Raw genomic sequence first — 10,019 nt, 5'->3', positions numbered from 1 at the left:
AAATACAGTCTTGCAACCAGCACCGTAGAACCATCATCCCCCAAACTTTCCTGCCCTACTTCTTTGTAGTTAGACCCTTTCTTCATCCCTATTTCTGGCAATCACTAACCTGTTTTTCTTTCCTATAGTTTGCCTTTTTCAGAATGTCATATAAATAGAGTCATGCAATATGGGTCTGGCTTCTTAAAGTTAGCAAAATGCACTTAAGATTCATTTATGTTTTTGTATGAATCAACAGTTTGTTCTTTTATCTCTGAGTAGTTGTTATTATTAGTGAATATTGAATTTTGTGAAATGCTTTTTCTGCATCTGTTGAGATGACATGGTTCTATTGCTTTAGTTGGTTAATATGGTGAATTACACTGATGTTTGAATGTTGAACCAGTCCTGCGTTTTGGTATGAATCTCATGTAGTTGTGATGTTTTTCTTTTTAGGTATTGCTGGATTTAATTTGCTAATATTTTGAGTTTTGTTTCTATGTTCATGAAGAATACTGGTCTCTAGTTTTCTTCTCTTATAATATGTTTTTCGGGTTTTGGTACTAGTGTAATTGCATTTTCTTTTTTTTTAATTTTCATTTTTCAATTACAGTTGATTATCTTATATTATCTTATATTAGTTTCAGGCATACAGCATAGTGGTTAGACATTTATATAATTTATGAAGTGTTCCCCCGATAAATCTATTAGTACTTACCTGGCACTATACATAGTTACTACAATATTATTGACTATATTCCCTATGCTGTACTTTACATCCTTGTGACTATTTTGTAACTACCAATTTGTAATTCTTAATCCCTTCACCCTTTTCACCCAGTCCCCCAAGCCCTCCCAATCTAGCAACCATCAGTTTTTTCCCTGTATGTCTGAGTCTGTTTCCATTTTGTTTGTTCATTTATTTTGTTCTTTAGATCCCACATATAAGCATATAAGTGAAATCATATGGTATTTGTCTTTCTCTGTCTGACTCATTTTACTTTGCATAATATTCTCTAGGTCCATCCATGTTGTCACAAATGATAAGATTTCATTCTTTTTTATGGCTCACTAATATTCCATTGTGTATATGTACCACTTCTTTATCCAATAGTCTATTGATGGGCACTTAGGTTGCTTTAGGTTCATTATAAATAATGCTGCAATGAACATAGAGCTGCATATATATTTTTGAATTAGTATTTTGGATTTCTTTGTATAAAGACCTAGGATGGGAATTACTGGGTCATAAGATAGTTCTATTTTTAATGTTTTGAGGAACCTCCATACTGTTTACCATAGTGGCTGCACCAGTTTGCATTCTCACCGACAGTGCATGAAGGTTCCCTTTTCTCCACATCCTCACCAACACTTGTTTGTTGATTTATTGATGATAGCCATTCTGACAGGTATGAGGTGGTAGCTCATTGTGGTTTTAATTGCATTTCTCTGATGATCAGTGACATTGAGCATCTTTTCATATGTCTATCGGCCATCTGTATATCCTGTTTGGAGAAATGTCTATTCAGGTCCTCTGCCCATTTTTTAACTGGATTGTTTGCTTTTTTGGTGCTAAGTTGTATGAATTCTTTATAAGGGGATATTAACCCCTTGCTAAGGGGATATTAACCCCTTATCAGTTGTATCATTGGCGAATATCTTCTCCCATTCAGTAGGTTGTCTTTTCATTTTGTTGATGGTTTCCTTTGCTGCGAAAACTTTTTAGTTTGATGTAGTCTCATTTGTTTATTTTTCCTTTTATTTCCCTCACCCAAGGAGACGCATCCAAAAAAATATGACTAAGAGCAATGTTAGAGAGTTTGCTACTTATGTTTCTTCTAAGAGTTTTATGGTTTTGGGCAAGACACCCTGTGTTTTATCTGGCAACTCTCATCCAGGCAATTTGTGTCCAGAGCTGGAGCACTCAGCTACTACACCAGAGAGTTTAAGAGCTTAACTGAGTGAGTGTAGTGGAGGGCGTGAGGCACCACCCGGGATTCCCCACACAGCAAGGGTGTACGTGGGCTGTGGCTTCAGAGCCCTGCACTGTGCAAAAAGCATATTCAGGATTATTATTTAATTTTGGAAAATGAGGTGGGGAGACATCTATTGTTTTCATGATACAAACTATAGAAAGTAAAGTTCCACAGAATATTCTTGGCTATTGGAATAAGTAGAAAATATGCCCCAGGAAGGATGTGAGATTTTTTTTATCCTTGTCAGAAGAGGGCATGAGTGAAAGAGAGAAAGGAAGGAAGGGAGGGAGGGAAAGAGGGAAGGAAGAAAAGAGAGAGAGAGAGAGAGAGAGAGAGAGAGAGAGAGAGAGAGAGAGAGAGAGAGAGAGAGAGAGAGAGAGAAAGAAAGAAAGAAAGAAAGAAAGAAAGAAAGAGAAAAGTTGAGAAACTCTGAGTTGGTTGAATCTGCCCATTTGACACTTGGGTAAACTGAAGCCCAAAGAGAGGAGCAGGTGAGCCCTAAATTTCACAGGGGCATCAGGCTCACTCAGTCCATGATTGCAAGGCCCTTGAAAAACTACTCTGAAGTCCAAAGTTCACTAATCACGACAGAAGGCACCAAAGGACCTTTGGAAGCAATTTCTGTGTATTTAGCCGGAATTTTAGGAATCAAAGAACTTTCTGATCCACTGGCTGGTTGATAAACAACATGCCCTTCTACCAGCTCTCAAATACACTCAGGCCAGGGCAAAAAAGATCATTTACTAGAATTCTCTGCAGGAGGTAGAACTCTTGTGAGGGCCACGTGAAGTTATAGAATAACAAGTTAATCCCCACACACTCTCTCTCAGAAGAAATTAGCTTTATTATAACTTTTTTGAGTATTAAGATAACCATAACCTCTATAATTTATACAATACAGAAGGTATAAAGAAGAAAGCACTAATCACCTGTAACCAATCCCACCACCAGGAAAGGGGGCCATTCACATTTTGGGGGACTATTCCCAATCATTAACATAAACACACCCCAGGGGACAAAAATGGGATCACATCATCTGTGCTGTTTCGACTCCCATTCACTTATCAATATGGTAGGTCCTGAAAACCTTTCCATCCAGATATAGTACAGAAGTGTCCATTGCACACAGGATACCATTGACTATGGATGTTAACAATTTTTAAAGTCAGTTCCTATGGGGACTGTCCCTGTAATTTTTTGATATTACAAACAAATATCCTGGAAGTGTCTCTTGGCACACGTGTCTAATTATTTCCTTGGGTGAGTCGATTCCTAAAAATGGAGTCATTGTGTCAAAGAGTTTGCTCCTTTAAAATACTGATCCATTTTGCCAGAGGACCCTATCAGTTGACAAATTTAAGGAGATACCCACTCTCAGATGTCCACCCTATACTTGTACCATCCTCAGCACTTGCCCCACCTTAGTTTCGTCGCAGCTAATGAGACTGCAAATTTTTGTAGGTTGATGGATTTCTTTATAAAGTGACTTTTTTGCCCTTCTCATTTTGTTCTTGACGTGTATTGGCCATTTTTCTTATTGATTTGTAAGTATTCCCTTTACATTTATGGGTATTAACTTTTTGTTGCAAATATTTTCCCCAATTTATTTGTCATACGAAGGTTTTACTTTTTTTTTTGTACTCAAATCAATTTTTTTTCTTTCTTTTTTTTTTTTTACCGTTTATGATATGTACCATTAATGTCATATTTAGAAACCTTGCTTTCCCCCCACACCTACCTGCTCCATACAGACTTTCTAGAACATTTGAGGGGTATTTTTTTTTATTGGGGAACAGTGTGTTTTTCCAGGACCAATCAGCTCCAGGTCAAGTTGTTGTTTTCAGTCTAGCTGTGGCGGGTTCAGCTCCCTGGCCCATGCGGGAATCGAACTGGAGACCTTGGTGTTATAAGCACTGAGCCAACTGGCCACTCCCTTGAGGGGTATTTTTACATTTAAATATTTGATTCATTTGGAATTAATTGTTGGAGACTACAGGGTTGGGGGTAGGTCTCCAACTTCAATTGCTAGCCAATGGCACCAAAACCATTGATTGAATCACTCCCATCTTTTCCACCAATATCTACCTGCTTTTATCATTCACTCAGTTTTCCTGTGTGTTTGGGTCTATTCCTGGACATTCCATTGCACTCCATGCATGTCTCTGTGCCTCTCTAAGCCAATGCCCATTCTGTTTTCATTTCTGCAGCTCTGTCACGTGTTTTAATATCTGGTAGAACAGATCCCTTCTTTTGACTCTTCTTTTTCAGAGTCTGCCTGCCCCTTCTCCCACAGTTACCTTTCTGGTGGGGGCAGGGTGTGTGTGTCGTGACCAAGGTCAGGACTCTGGAGTCAGGCTGACCCTGTGGGTACCCCAGCTTTGCCCTCCCTACCTGTGTGGTCTTGAGCTGGTACTGAAGAAAACCAGAATGCAATCAGGCGGTCACATGGCAGGAGATCCAAGAGCACACATTTTAGTGTCAACCCCTAGCTCCACCCTTCATGGTCCCCAGGATCTCAGACAAGACCCCTTGAAACCGCATATATAGAATTGGGGGCGGGGAGGGGGTTAATAACAGATCCTTATAATTGGAAATATTGAATAACTGGAGACTTTCTCTTATTGCAGAATTAAGATGAAATAGTGATTCTCACAGACACAATGCACACAGTACATGCCTAAACAAAATTCAACTGAATACAAATTTAAAGGTCTTATTGGCTTTATTCAACAATTCATAAATCAGGCAGTGTCCAATGCAGCAGATAGAAAGGAGCTTCAAGGAGTTGTACAAATGAAAGACTTTTATAGGCAAAAGGGAGCTGGAACAAGGAAGTTATACATAGTAAACAAAAAAGCAGATTGGTTAGTACAAGGTTATTTTCCTTTAGAGAACGGCAGGGGTCTATCAGACAGGTTTCCTAACTGGTACGGATCAGGTAATTTCTGGTTGACTGGTTTAAGATTCCATTTCTGAGAGAGCCAAAACTGTAATTAAGTTAAGTCTAGGTTTGGTAATATGGGGCTTAGCATAAGCAACTCCATTTTGGGCCTATTGTCTTGTTTTTAACAATTGTTAGCTTGTTCAGTTATCTCTTACCAAGATCCCTTATACTAGTCCCCAAAATTAGGTTGGTATTTTCAGTGGAATCGCACTTAATGTAGTGATTGATAATTCTACTATAATAAGTCTTTCCATGCAAAAACAAATCTTCTCCATCTCGTCATTTATGCCTTCTTTTTTTGTTCTTTGGTAGAGGTTTATAATTCTTCATAGTTTTCTTCCAAAACTGGGATCCTAGTCTCATATACTGTTTGCTGACCCGCTTTATTCCCCCTCCCCCCAATACACACACTTAATATTTTATGAAACTCTTTCTGGAGTAGTGTGTTGTTTTATAACATGTTTGTACATGGCTGTTGTATTCATTTTCTATTGCTGCATAACAAATTACCTCAAAATCTAGCAACTTAAAACAGTAATCATTTATCATCTCACACGTTTTCTGTGGGTCTAGAATCAGGGAGCAGCTTAGCTGGGTGGTTCTGGCTCAGTGCCTCTCATAGGCTGCAGACAGGACGCTGGCAGGGCTGCAGTCTCATCTGAGGGCCTGACGGGGTCTGCAGCATCCACTTTCAAGGTGGGTCATTCACATGGCTGGTAGGTTGCTTCTGGCTGTTGGCAGAAGGCCTCTGTTCCTCGCCAAGAAGACTTCTCTCCATGGGGCTTCTCGAGTGTCCTCATGACATGGCAGCTGGCTTCCCCCAGAGTGAGTGATCCAAGAGAGAGTAAGATGGAAGTCTCGGTGTCTTACACGACTTAGCCTCAGAAATCATTCGCTGTCATACGTGCAATATCCTTGTGGTTATACAGCCTAGAGGGTTCTACAAGGGCATGAATACCAGGAGATGGTGGCCACTGAGGGCCATCTAGGAGGGCCATGCTATGCATGTACCCAAACTTATCTAACCGATCGCATCTCAGGGGATATTTAATCACTCTGTTTTACAAGTTGAGCTTCTAAGGCCCAGCAGGGTCCGTGTGTTGCTGTGGTCACACAGTGACTTAGAGGCAGAGTCAGGATAGCCCAAATCCTGTGAGTACACCCACTGAGAAGCAAAGGGAGGCCTGGAGGAACAATCCAAGCAACCAAGTCTGTAAATTTCCCCCTTTCATAAGGACACAGTCATATTAGACTAGGGCCCACCCTAAGAACCTCATCTTAACTTGATGACTTCTGCACACACCATATTTCCAAATACAGTCACCTTCAGAGGTCCTGGGGGTTAGGACTTCAACAGTCAAGCTAACAACCAACCCATGAGGTAGTGCTACTATTCTTACTCCCTTTACACAGGAAGAAAGTGAGCCTCAGACACAGGAAGAGCCTGACCTGGATCCCCTTAACCTCTAAATTGGGAGGCCAGTTTGAACCAGGTGGCTCTCAGGGTCTCTACACCTTCCTGGTGGGCTTGTCGTGTGATTCCTCTGCTCAAATGTCACCTTTGTCCGGAAGGTTCCCTGACCACTTGCCTAAACAGCCCCCCTCCTCACCCTTTGCCATGTAGCCTGCTTTGTTTTTCTCTCAAGCCCTTTTTACTTCTTGACACCATATATGATTTCTTTGACATTTATCTGTGCCTGTCTTGTCCTAAGAACTTTACCAGTATTAATTCATTTAAATACTACCTATTTTGCATATATTATAATAAATACATTTGCTTATATGTTGTTTGACTCTATTCCTCACTTGATTGGATGGTGACTATTTCATTCACTGATGGACCCCAAATTCTCACACTGGTGCCCAGCAGCACATAGGTGCTCCATAAATGTTTGTTGAATAAATTAAGTGAATAAAAAAATGATATAATGTCCAAGAAATGCCTGAAACTTATTGGATTATGATATATTTTTTTACAAGATCGATGTAGGTTGGTTTTATGTTCTTTTTCTTTTCTTTTTTTTTTTTTTTTTATGGCTGCTGTAACCAATGACCAGAAACTTAATGGCTTAAGACAACAGGAATTTGTTGTCTTGTAGTTCTAAAGGTCAGAAGTCTAAAATCAAGGTGTCAGTAAGGCCTGTTCTTTCCAGAGACTGAGGGGAAAATGCATTCCGGAAACATGCCTGTTTCTGCTTCTAGAGTCCACCCGCATTCCTGGGCTCCTGGCCTTCCTCACATTGCTCCAATCTCTTGCTTTCATCGTCACAATGCCTACTCCTCACTCTGATCCTTATGACTCATTCTTATAAGGACCCTTGGGATTATATCAGGCCCACCAGGATAATCCAGGAAAAATCCAGGTTAATCTCTTCTTCTCAACATCTTGAATTGAATCACATCTGCAAAATCCTTCTTACCGTGCCAGGATGCATAGTCACAGATTCCAGCCATTGGAATATGGACATCTTGGGGGGGAGGGGCATTGGTCAGTCTACAAGAGATTTATTACCTCTGACTTTCATGTCCAAAGAGTTAAGGAGGAATTGCAAATTAGTTGCTATAAAAAGGGAACTATCAGTAGAGTTTTCTTCCCTAACTCCCACTCTTAGGATGTTCTGGAAGAACCTCTGTCTTTCGCCTGAGTTCTAAAGTAGAAAAACGTGGGTTCGAATACCAGTTTCATCACTCCCTAGCTAGGTCACTTAACCACTTAGGCATGTGACTTAACCACTCTGTGCAGCCATTTCCTCATCCATGAAATGAGAATCACAACAGTGTAACAAAAAATAAAGATGCTCAACCCAGTAACAGGCACAGGGGCCTGCAGGAGCACAGATAAGGGGTACCTCATCTTCCTGGAAGAAGTCACCCTAGAGCCTGAATGAGAGACATTTACATGTTAATAAGCCCTGTCCCTCAGCACACTTGCAAATCGCTGTACATAATGCCTAGTAGACAGCAAATAACCCAATGACTTGCTATTTTTAATTGTTGCAAACTGAGTTGAGACTACAAGGATGAGATCAAAGATAAATAAATTATGATGGACAGAGTATGATGGTACCAAATGGAAAGGGCTCTACTGGATGCAAGGAAAGTTTGGAGCTGTCTCTTCCAATTGGCTGCTCTCCTCCGCTCCTGGGGTTCTTTGAGGTCTACAGACCGAGGCCTGGGGGCTTTCACTTCTCCTTTCTCCTCCCCACCCCCTTACAGGCCACAGAGTCAAGCCCACAGGCCCTTTTCACTGAAAGGTTTAGAATGACAAAAATTTTAAATAAAGACAGGGTCAAATCAAGACAGGATCAGTAAAAGGGACTTGCGGCGCCATATTGGATCCTGAAGCAAAAGGACAAGTCAGTAACACAGTACTGATCCTGGCCTTATTTAAGATGTTGGTATTTCATGCATTGTAGATTTTTTACATAAATTTTGTTCCTGTAAAATGTTGCACTAAAATATTTTTCTTGGTTACTGAGTTTGGGGCTTTTGTTTTCGGTGTTCCCTTAAATTTTGTTCTCTCACCGGTGTCCCACTGCCTGGTCCTGAGGTTTTTCTTAGGAACCACATGACAAGACAGAGATTTATGACAATGCCAGTGACAGTTGCTGTGTGTTAGAGGAAGGCTATGGAACACTGGAAAGGATACTGCATCCAGCCTCCCTAGGAGAGCTTTTTGGAGGTGGCGTCTGGCTAAAGTTAGTTGTGGGAGGGAAGTGGGCCTCTCTTCTACAGGAGGAAGTGAGAGGGGTGGAGATGGCCTCTGGGAAGGTAGGGGTGGGTGGAGAGGGAGGCAGGCCAGGGCAGGGGTGTCAGGGTTTAGTGCTGTCGGGATGGCAGCACCGTATCTTGGTATGGAGTTCTTGATAGATTGAAGAGGAAGAGAATGGAGCGGTAAGGTCCTGAAATTTGTGTAGGCTGAGGTTCTCCAAGTGGAGTGTAGCCAGGCCAGGACCATCAGCAGCACCGGGGAATTGTTCAAAAGGCAAAATTTCCAGCTTCCCCAAAAACTTAGTGAATCAGAAACTCTGGAGGACGAGGCCTACAAGTCTCAAGGGAATTCTCAAACACTCAAATGTGAGAATGATGGGCCTAAACTAAGGTTCTCAACCCTAAAAACTCACATCCCTTTTACAAATAGTTTGTGATGGTGACTTTCCTCACAGGAATCAAATTCATGGCTGATAAAGCCTACCTAAAAAAACAACCTCTATAATGCCCTGAAAAACCAATGTCCTAACAAATCAACATGTATGGGTATTTTATGATCGTATGTAAATGGTTGGGCACAATTGCCCTGGAGGATGCAGGGAAGTCTCAGCAGCTTGTGTCTGTTTTCAATGAATGTGTTTGGATTTGAGAAGTGAGATGTCACTAGTCAACTGAATCTTGTCCATAATTTTGTCTTATCCTGCACGTTTAAAAATAAGTGCTAAATAAGTATGCGGTCTGTCCATCAACAGCTCAGCTACAAACATGTTGGGTGGTTGACTGCTCTAATATTAGTATTGGTGTTGCCATCTCTAAATCCTTTCCCCCAAATGGTAAACAACTCCTGACTAAGTTCTCCAATAGAACAAAGTATAGTCTTCCCTCCCTTTTAACATACTTGCATTTCTGAAAATTCAGTAAAAAATACTTGATGTTAATATATAAAATGGAGTTAGGTTCTGGTTTCAGGTAATTTTGAACGGGGTTTTCACCCACACAGATGTCTAGTGGGAATGGAACAATTCTTCTTTGGGGGACAGTCCAGTGTATTGCAGGACATTTAGCATTCCTGGCTCCTACCCTCTAAATGTTAGTAGCGTCCATAGGTCTATCATGCCCACTGGCGAGACGATCAAAAACATTCCCCAAAATTCCAAAAACAAAAACAAAGCGCTCCATAGGGGCTATAGTGCCCCATCCAGAATCACCTTTGAGATAAATGCTGAGGGCCAGACCCCAGGAATGTGCAGGAGGTCCCAGCCCCTGGATCTCAGAGGCATCCAGGGGAGGCAGAGGGAAGGATCCAGGAAGCTGCCTGCGTTTCTGGCTGGGCAGTGAGATGGATGGTAGAGTCAGTTTGCTAAAATGGGGAGCAGAATTGGAACACTACATTTAGGGGTGGTTGTACA

This window comes from Rhinolophus sinicus, chromosome 9 (assembly GCF_057876585.1).
Source record: "Rhinolophus sinicus isolate RSI-liver-muscle chromosome 9, RSI-T2T, whole genome shotgun sequence".
NCBI classification, from domain to species: domain Eukaryota; kingdom Metazoa; phylum Chordata; class Mammalia; order Chiroptera; family Rhinolophidae; genus Rhinolophus; species Rhinolophus sinicus.
The sequence above is the reverse complement of the archived record's forward strand: the minus strand, read 5'-3'. Positions refer to the sequence as shown.